Raw genomic sequence first — 10,776 nt, 5'->3', positions numbered from 1 at the left:
GTTGGTGTAAAGCATAATCAGACATCAAATATACTGTACAAACAACACCAGACCCAGGTGCTGATTCAAGAGGATTTGTGTTCCAGTCTGACTCAGGGCTTAAATATACACAGGATAATGAGGAGGGGCAGGTGAACCTAATCGGAAACCATGGAGATAAATGAAAAGCGGGAAAATAGGCAACAATGGAAACAGGAAATTAACACATGCAAAACAAGGAAGTACAAATTTAAAAGCCTAATAAACAGAAACCAGATATATACCTGATGGAAATAAATAATTTAAACTGTAACAGCAAACAGATGGAATTGGCTTTCTGGAATAGGTAGAGGACCTCAGTATGCACAAATCCATGTGTATGAGTGCGAGTGTGTATTGACAGTGTTATGAAATATTTAATGTCTGTGTGGAGCTTTTTGCTATTGTGCTTCCCCTAATGGATGCCTCCCGCGTGCGAGTCATGAGAGAAGGGACGACAACCACTGCTGAGTAGCCCAGGACCTGCGTGACTCGTCATTTCCATAAACAGAGAGAAGCATTTTCGGCTAGAATGTTCTTCTGCAAGACAAATGCAGTTTTGTTTATTAACCGCTAGAGCGCCAACATTTTTTATAACATAGCAGTGCCCTCCATAAGTATTGGGACAGTAAAGACAAAATTGCTGTGGAGTAAAGACATCTGTAAATATGAATAAAAGATGACTATGAGGCAAAAGTGCAGAATGTCACATTTTATTATTGCCTGTTTCATTACATGCATGTTTTACAACTAAGAAGAACAGCACTTTTGGAGTTTCATCCCCCAATCTGATGTGAGCATAAGTCCTGGGACAGTTTAACTTAAAACAAATGTACAAGTTTAAAAGCTAGTATTTCATTGCAAATCCCTTGCATGCAATCACAGCAGTGAGTCTTTGACCCATAGACATCACCAGACTCTTGCTTTGCCAAGCCTTTAATGCAGACATTTTCAGCTGTTGCTTGTTTTGGGGAGTTTCTACCTTTAGTCTCATCTTCAGCTGGTGAAATGCATCTTTAATTGGATTTAAATTTGGAGATTGACATCTAAGAACTTCCATTTCTTTGCCCTGATAAACTCCTTGACTGAACTGGCAGTGTGTTTTGGGTCATTGTCCTGTTGCAATATGAAGCACTTTCCGACGAGTCTGGTGGCATTTTCTTCAACATTAGTAGCAAAGATGCTTTTGTACACTTCTGCATTCATTCTGCTGCCACCATCATTTGTTAAGTCATCAATGAACATGAGAGAGCCTGTTCCAGAGGCAGCCATGCATGCCCATGCCATGAAACCACCTCCACCATGCTTTACAGATAAGGTTTTATGCTTTGGATCATTTGCGGTACCTTTTTCCCTCCACATTTTTGCTTTCCCATCACTTTGATAAAGGTCTCATCTTTCCATAAAACTCTGTTCCAAAACTCTATTACATTATCTTTGTGCTTTCTAACTCTAATCTGGCCCTTCTATTTTTGGTGCTGATCAGAGGTTTGCATCTTGCTGTGTAACTTCTGCTGTCGAAGTCTTCTGCAGACAGTAGATTGTCAGACCATCACCCCAGCTTTCTGGAGGTTGTTGGTGATTTTACTGACACTTATTTTAAAGGGGTCATAGGATGCCCATTTTCCACAAGTTGATATGATTCTTTAGGGTCTTAATGAAAAGCCTGTAACATAGTTTGGTTAAAATTTCAATTAGCACATTATTAGGAAAGGCGATTTGCAAAGATTCATTACAAAACATTATACTCACTTCTTCTGTAGATTAGGCTGGATCATGAATGATTCGCGCGAACATAGACGCATTTATGTAGATCGGGGGCGCATTCCCTTCAGAAACAATGTAATCCACTGATGTCGGGAGTAAATGACGAATGCTATGTTCATTATTAAATCCAATAACAGGACACCTCAATCGCTTAGGAGTCATTTTTGTCTACATCATTTTGTTTTAATATATTTACAATAAAATTTAGTATGAAATTTCTTGGTGAATCATAATTTAATAATTCGTAAAACGTTTGAAAACATTTGTACACAGATTTCACATACAAATTTGTGTTTTCATACTTAGTAAATGGGACCCAATGTTTTTGACTATAGTGTTCTTAAAGAACCCACCATATGCTTATTTTGGTGTCTTGACATTATTCATTCTCAGTGTAACATTTTATTCATACAGATGGCATGTATGGTTACATTGGAAATATATTTTTTCTCATATTTCTCATATTTTCTGTAGTTTCCTATTCACCACTATAGAAGTTTACCCTGCAGTGACGACTTAAGTTTCTGAGAACCCAGGAAATGTGAAAAAGGTACATGGTTTGTAATTCACCCTGGTATAAATACATGCTAGATCTAGCAATAACACCTTGGAGAAATATAGATAAAATTTAACCACACAAAATACTTAAGCTCAAGTATAAACACATCTACTGATAATGTGTGCAGTAGTGAGATGCTTGAGATAAAGAAAAAAAATATATATATATACAATAAAAAATAATAAATAAAAAATTCAGTTGTTAACACATAAGTCACTAAGTTAGGCCCTGTGTCCACCAAAGCATTTTTTTCCCGAGGCTAGCTTATTTTTTTTCAATTGTTTTCAATGGGAGCGCCGCGTTTTTTAAAACGCCAGGGGCCTCATGTATAAAACTTTCTGTAGATTTCATCCTAAAAGTGTACGTACGCACAAAAGCTAGATTTGGCGTATGCACAAACGTTTTCAGATTTAAAAAACCATGCGTACGCCAGAACCTGCGCAAAAATCCTTTTATAAATCCCTGTCAGCGGAAGATTGTGCGTACGTGCGTCTCCTCCCCAAAATCACCATATATGGAGCTTACAACGCCTAGTTTTACTATGCATAACCTCATCTGCATATCATTTCCATGCATATTCCCATCCACCTGACCATGTTTAACACAGTCAAAGGTACAAGACGTTAGGAAAATATGACATGCAGACTAAAAATGCTATTTGTACGGTACATTACATAGCTAAAAATCATTCACTGTCCTTGTCTTGTTTTCGAATAAATATATCAAAATGAATGTAAAAACAAAATTGTATAAAATACTTCTCAGAGAATCTTTTTAGAATAGAGTGGATCTCTTTTCCACTGGCCAAAGCAGTATATAATTGTTTTAAATTAAATGTTTTTGGATATTTAAATAGGCTATAGTTGAATCAGAAATACGGTGTGTGTGTAAATAAGTGTACATAATTGTCTGACGCGGCGTCACTGACAAAATATTATAAAAAAGAAACATGCAAATCTTACCGTTTGCTTCAGATTCTATTCTTCAATCACAATGCTATTTTAATAATTTTCTGAAGATCGCAGAAGAAGTCTGCCTTCACACGAAATAAACAGCTCCGTGCAGACTTGGTTGTGCAGTAGGCTAATATAATCGGGCCTTTTTAAACTTGCCAATGGACCGTTCGACCACCGAATCCAGCAGTGTCTGCCACAATATCGAAGTAAGTGCGCATCGTTGATGTTCTTGCTAAAAATATTTTCTCTTAAAGGTGGGGTAAGCGATTTTTCAAAAGCGCTTTAGAAAACTGATTTGGGCCAAGTAGCAAAACAAACTTGTAGCTAATCAGCAGTAAGGGGCGTGTCTACTCATGATGTGGAGGACAGAGCGTTCAGTGCACAGGACGGACATTAGCCGAGCTGAGCGACATAAAGATAGAGATGGCGGATAAAGAAACAAAAATGTCTGCGGAACAAAAGAAGGCTTAAGGCAAGAAGTAGAACCCATGTAAATATCGGATCGGCTTTCCAGCGCTTCGCTATTACACCAGTAAAAGAGTGCGTACGCATGGTCTAGAGTGCCCGTACGGTGCGCACATATTTACGCCAAGTTTATTTTTTATACATCCCAATATGTATGTGGAAAATTGCTTACGCACATTTCTATGCCTGTTTTGTGCGTACGCAAATATTCGGACCTATTTAAACTTGCCAGTGGACCGTTCGACCACCGAATCCAGCAGTGCCTGCCACAATATCGAAGTAAGTGCGCATCGTTGATGTTCTTGTTAAAAAAAAATTATCTTAACATGAGATCTGCAGTTTAAAGAAACATTACTGTGTGCCTAGCACTCCTCGCTGTCATTAAAACAACATGCAACAAGAAAAGTGATCAAAAAACAGCGCATCCAATACAAATATGTCAAAATATCTTTTGTTTAACTTTTGAATAAAGACTTTATGTAATGTCAATGCTTAACTCCATTAATGAGCAGAATATTTAATCTAAATGTGTGTATTGAAAGGAAAAGAGAGTCTGAAATCATTAGGCTTCGCTATTACACCAGTAAAAGAGTGCGTACGCATGGTCTAGAGTGCCCGTACGGTGCGCACATATTTACGCCAAGTTTATTTTTTATACATCCCAATATGTATGTGGAAAATTGCTTACGCACATTTCTATGCCTGTTTTGTGCGTACGCAACGTTTATACATGAGGCCCCAGGAGCATGCCGACCACTGGGCATCTTTTTCACTCTGAGCGCTCAGGCGTTTTTTCTCGGCTCCGAGAGTTGAAGAATGTTCAATTGTGGGTAAAATGCAGCGCTCATCATTGACTACGTTTACATGGACATCAGTAATCTAATTATTTACCTTATTCTAAATAAGCCAATATTATGATTATGGTGTTTACATGAGTTGCTTTTAGAATATTCCTTTCATGTTCCCGTTTATGTTTAGTACATAGTTCGATTAATGGCACACGTCACTATGTCCCCACGTGACGCCATCCGACGTCCCCTCCGGAATTTCACGTATGAACATATAGTTCGTCTTCGTGATGATGCCATGTACAGTTTTGGGTGTTTCATTTTTAATTTTATGAAAGGTTCCAAGTGCAGTTAATTATTTGTACGTGCATACAGACGTCGCCAGGTGTTGAAGCTCTTTTATTTGCCGTCTTCGCTATTACACCAGTAAAAGAGTGCGTACGCATGGTCTAGAGTGCCCGTACGGTGCGCACATATTTACGCCAAGTTTATTTTTTATACATCCCAATATGTATGTGGAAAATTGCTTACGCACATTTCTATGCCTGTTTTGTGCGTACGCAACGTTTATACATGAGGCCCCAGGAGCATGCCGACCACTGGGCATCTTTTTCACTCTGAGCGCTCAGGCGTTTTTTCTCGGCTCCGAGAGTTGAAGAATGTTCAATTGTGGGTAAAATGCAGCGCTCATCATTGACTACGTTTACATGGACATCAGTAATCTAATTATTTACCTTATTCTAAATAAGCCAATATTATGATTATGGTGTTTACATGAGTTGCTTTTAGAATATTCCTTTCATGTTCCCGTTTATGTTTAGTACATAGTTCGATTAATGGCACACGACTGCTGTGTGTGTATCCTGTCGCAAAATGCGGCGAAAAGTTCTACATGACGGTAATAATGTGATTAAGGTGTTTACTTCGATTATGACTTTAGCCAGATTAAGGTAATCAAAAATCTCTGTTTTCATGGTAGATTCTTAATCAGAGTATTGTCTTAATCGTATTAAAATCTGAATATTGTTGTCCATGTAAACGTAATCACTGTCACTTTTTAGTCAGCAGACCAAGCAGAGTGGAGGAGGGGCGGGACTAATACCGACCAACCATCGCACCCTGCTTGTACTGCGACTTATTATCTGATACAATGGAGAAGTTAATATTAATTGTCTCCGAGTATTTATGTCTTTACCAGATGGAATTGCAGGACCATATTATTGTTATGAAAAATAATTCTTGGAAAAACATTTCATTCGCGATGCGTCTGTCATATTACTTCAGCGGATATCAACCACAGCGTCTCAACTGAAAAAAACACTGCGCTCTCAAACGCTCACAGCTGGGCGTTTTCAGCAGAGCACCTGGCGTTTTCAGCTGGCTAAAAATGCTTTGGGGGGACACGCGGCCTTAGTCTCATCTACTTCTTACCATTTCCTTCCTAAACCCACTGGATTCTGCTAATTTGCTGCTTGCAGCTATATTGTTCATGTTCATCTTGTTTCTCAGTGGAGTTTGTTCATTTGCGTTTCATCTAATGTGCACATTTTTGTGAAAGAAGAACTGTGCGTTATAAAATTCATCATGACCTCTGGCATTCTTGCTTTCTAAAAATATTGTAAAAATGTTTAAGTTCAAGAAAAAGTTGGAAAGAGTTGGAAAGTTGGAAAGGGTTATACATATTGTACTTGATCTAAGAATGTGCAAATTTTTTAACTCTTCATAGCAAAGAAGGTCTGTGCACGCTGTAAAACACTCCACCAAAGCTCCTTTCTAGGCAAGCCACTTCACTTGGTGGCCATCTTTGCAATGCAGTATGGGAGCTATTTTCAGTCATGCAAGCACAGCTTCGATCTTATTTCATGGGGAAATACCAAAATCTCAAAAACTGCACAACAACAACCACTTTAGAGCTGTTTCTGTGGTGCTTCTAACAGCAGCCGCAGTGATGCTGTCATTAAACAGCATAAGCTCTCATAAAGACCAAACAATGACTTTGAAAATTGGCAATTTTATTTGGAAGGTGGGACTTCCTTTACTATAGTCACCATATTGGATGTTCCAGTTTCTCCCATTCATTGTAATGTACTGTATGTAGCCTGTATCAGTTACTTTTAAAAGACAAGTTCCATTTTACTGTTAATTTTGCCTCATTACTGAAGCTTTTTCTGTGTAAAAGAAAACATTCACGACACTAACAGCAGATGTTGAGTGGAGGAAATTCAATTAGTCTTGAAAGCCTGCTGCTGTACACAAGTCTCTGTACAGGCAGATCAATGCAGTCCCTGCACCTCTGAAAGTTTCCACAAGCTCAACCTCTAAAGATTACAAACTGGCTGTATTCCAAAACCTTGTAAATAGGGTTGTAACGGTGTGAGATTTTCAAGGTATGATAATTGTCTCAGAAAACATCATGGTTTCACGGTATACTACACAATACAATAATTCTTATCAGTAGCAATGACCATCAAAAGAATAAGAACACGTTTTTTGAGTGAACAAATGCTTTATTACAGTGTGCAGCAGACAACAAGGATGCAGAATATAATTTAGATGGGGCAAAGAGAGTGACATTTTTTTAGGTATTAAAGTTATTAACAAGAGCTAAAATTCTGTATGTTTTAATTTTTTGTATTTTGTTTGAATGGTTTATGGTTTAATACAAATATATTGTCAAAAACAGAGGTAATCAAATGAATGCATAAAACCTTAATATTTTAAATGAGGTTTTAAAATGTTATCAAATGAAAATTTCACAAATTGTACTTTTGGAAAAGTGCTGGACAACAGGTATACTAAGTAAAAAAAATGGACAAACATGATATTCCTTAAAAACAATATTATAATATCCATTAGATCCTCGTGATACTGTAAATTCCATGTTCACGACTGCACCGGGATTAGCTCTGCATCACAGAAATCATACGGCCTGAACTTATAACTTGTTATAAATGCGACATACCTTTATCTGCATGGAGGGATGGTGTTCGCGAATATGAGTGATATAATATGAGAATAATGCCTCCTTTTGCAGCCACTTTGCGTCCACATATTTTGCAAATTGGATATCCGTCCCCAAGGACAACCCGCGTTCGTTTTTTTATATCGGAAGTATTCCCATACTGCAGATTTTAACTTCTTAAATACAATCTCTGTCTCTGCCATTTCCGTTGCACGTGCGTGTAAGCAGCGGAAAATATAGCGGAAAGAAGCTGTATATGCGAAGGTGAGATTTTTTTTTCCATTCTTTTTTTTTTTTAAACCGTAGATATGCAAATGTTCACGGTATGATAACTGTGCACGTTCGAACCGTGATAAACCGCCATACTGGTATACTGTTACAACCTTACTCGTAAAAGCTGCCTCACTGTTTGCTGGGTACAAAGGAAGCTGACTACAAAGGCAGCATTCTAACTGAGTGACCGATTTGAAACACATCAACAACAACAACATCAACAGTGTTGATTACTCAAGTAACTCAAGTTGAGTAATCAGATACTTTTTTCAAGTAACTACTACACATTTCTTTTAAATTTACAACAAAATATCTGAGTTACTTTTTCAAATAAGTAACGCAAGTTACTTTTCCCATTCATTCACTGACAGCTCTCCTGTACCCGTGTTAAAAGAAGTTGGGAGTGAGGTGCAGAGGCACTTCCTTCGGCTTGAGACTTATTAATTACATTTTTGGTGTAAAGGGCCTTTACAGTTGCCAAAAATATAACTTTTGGATTTTGTTATGAAAAAACATAAGCAAGCCCAGTCCAGGTGACAAAAAGTAACGCAAAAGGAATGTATTACTTTCCATAAGAAGTAACTAAGTAACATCATTTGCTTTTTTTTTTTTAATGGGGTAACACAATATTGTCATGCATTACTATTAAAAGTAACTTTCCCCCAACAATGCATATGACACACACATTTCAGTGAAGTTTGATGTAAGGCATGTTGCTAAACTGATATCACAATATTAATAGATACAGTTCACAAATACTGGTGAAAATAGTGGTGAAATATGTGCTTCAGACACCGGCTCATGCAAAGCTTTCCCATAGCATCAATACCATCAAGCAGCATCAAAGTTCCCTTTGAAAGGAAAACTACAGTGTCAGTCCTATTGTATAATCTTCTCACACAAGCAGACAAAATACTTAATGCCACAGTGATGGTGTTAACCAAAATGCTGAGGTATTTTAATCAGTGAAGGACAAGAATGTAATTGCTATGAAAATGAATGCGATTATATCCACACAATCCCATATAAAGCAATTAAAGGGCTCATTTTTGTTGGGGGTGGACTACAGTTGTTTGACTCTCTGGCTTTTGGCTGCTGGCAGAGTAAAGGCAAACAAATTATTTCAGGAATAAAACGATCAATAGCATTTTTACTAAATCTCCCCCTCAAGACTCTCATTACAGTAATCCAAAGTAATCTTTCTCTGCCAAATCAGAAATTGTGGAAACAAAGACAATATTAGCTTTACTGGCTGCGACCAGCACTTGCGGCTATTTAGGATTTACATAAAGCGGCTGGGAAATGAGAAAATGCTGATTTGCTGTATTTTAATTACAGCATCACAGTTTATTTAAAGCAGAATCTAAATGTGTTCGCATGTAAATGAGGCTTCTTCCTTGATCAGTACATCTGTATCGCATGATAAACTTTGCATAGTTTCTTTTTGTATCATGTCTTTGGAGAACTAAGCTGTCACATCAGTTAAATAGAGCTTTCAGAATATATACAGTTGGAAATAATTATGATACTGAGTACTTTGTCTACTATTGGAGCTTTTGGGCCTGTAAACTTTAAGTAACTTACTGAAAACGCTTTTGGAGTTTTAGAGTTTTTTAAAGAGATATTTTCAAACCCTTAATTTATTTATCTACTAACAATGTCTAACAGTTGATATGCATTAAACAGTCAAATAGTTATGAATAATCCATAACATCATTGTATAACTGACTGTTCAATATATGTTCCATGTTTCCTCCATAGCTATGATTGTGTTTTATTTCTCATACTAGTCTGTGGCATAAGTTAATAAAATAAATTTAACTTAAAGGGTTAGTTCACCCTAAAATGAAAATTGGCTTGTGTTTTACATACCCTCGAAGCATCCTAGGTGTATATGACTTTCTTCTTTCAGAAGAATCCAGTCGGAGTTATATTAAAAATTGTCCTGGCTATTCCAAGCTCTATCATTGCAGTCAGCGGGTGTTGCAGTTGAACAGTCCACAAGTCGTCAAATAAAGCACACACATTCATCATAAAACGTGCTTCACACGGCTCCGGGAGGTGAATAAAGGCCTTCTGTAGTGAATCCATGCGTTTTTGTAAGAAAAGTATCCATATTTCAAACGTAATAAACACTTTTTTGTAAGAAAAGAGGAGAGGAGAAGGAGAGGGAGAAGAGATGAGTAGAGTGGAGGACATTGGTGAAGTGGAAAGAGCAAGAGAACAAAGTGTAAGAAGACACGAACAGAGAGGAAGTGGACAACAGGGTGGAAGGAGAGGTAGAAGGTACAGCCACATTTCAAATGAAATCAGAGTTACCCAAATTGACCATGAAAGAAATAATGGCCTCACTTTTAGAGAAGCTGGGAAACAGATCTAAAGGGTTACTATGTCAATACACTTCTATATTGATAAATATTGTGCTATGAATGTTGATAGTGCAGATTTGTAGTCCTCCTGGGACAACTTCTGTTCTTTAAATGACCAATCATTTTTAAGAATTGAAGTTTGAGAACATTCAGGTGGACTATCAGGTTTATTTTGTTGACATAGTGTACCAGAACAACATCACTAGCCACAAAGTAAAAGGCCCGTGGAGATGTTGGGACAGGAGCTTAACAAGCATGGATTCAACCTTCTCACAATTTTTTCCCTCCATTTTTTCCCCAGTAAGAATGTAGTGTAGATAAAATGCAGTGCAGATGAAACTCTCTTCCAGATAAAAGGCAAGATCAATAATTGAGCATAATTCATGTACAATAGCAAACACACACGGCTTATATATATGTATGATATATGTATGTACATGCAGCACAGCGCTGTAAAAGACTGATCTCCACTTATCAGAATATCGTTTGTTTGCAGTTCTTGCTGCTAAAGGGGGCTCAACCAGATTTTAGGTTTAAAGGGACAATTCGTTTTTCACATGGGTGATAGGCGTTGGATGATAACTGTTTTTTATTTCATTTATATATTTATATATATATA

At 37.3% G+C, this 10,776-nt stretch overlaps 1 long non-coding RNA gene across 1 annotated transcript in view; it reads right to left on the bottom strand.

Moving 5' to 3' along the window:
• Positions 1 to 405: 405 nt before the first annotated feature.
• The window catches only part of LOC107728345 (uncharacterized), a 10,803-nt gene continuing 432 nt past the window's right edge, over positions 406 to 10,776 (bottom strand). The window contains exon 3 of the long non-coding RNA XR_001638455.1: positions 406 to 419. This is a non-coding gene — a long non-coding RNA (uncharacterized LOC107728345). The remainder of the gene's footprint in view (positions 420 to 10,776) is intronic.

The sequence above is a fragment of the Sinocyclocheilus rhinocerous genome, unplaced genomic scaffold (genome assembly GCF_001515625.1).
Source record: "Sinocyclocheilus rhinocerous isolate Xijiao unplaced genomic scaffold, SAMN03320098_v1.1 scaffold277, whole genome shotgun sequence".
NCBI classification, from domain to species: Eukaryota; Metazoa; Chordata; class Actinopteri; order Cypriniformes; family Cyprinidae; genus Sinocyclocheilus; species Sinocyclocheilus rhinocerous.
This window is presented reverse-complemented; position numbering and strand designations above follow the sequence as displayed.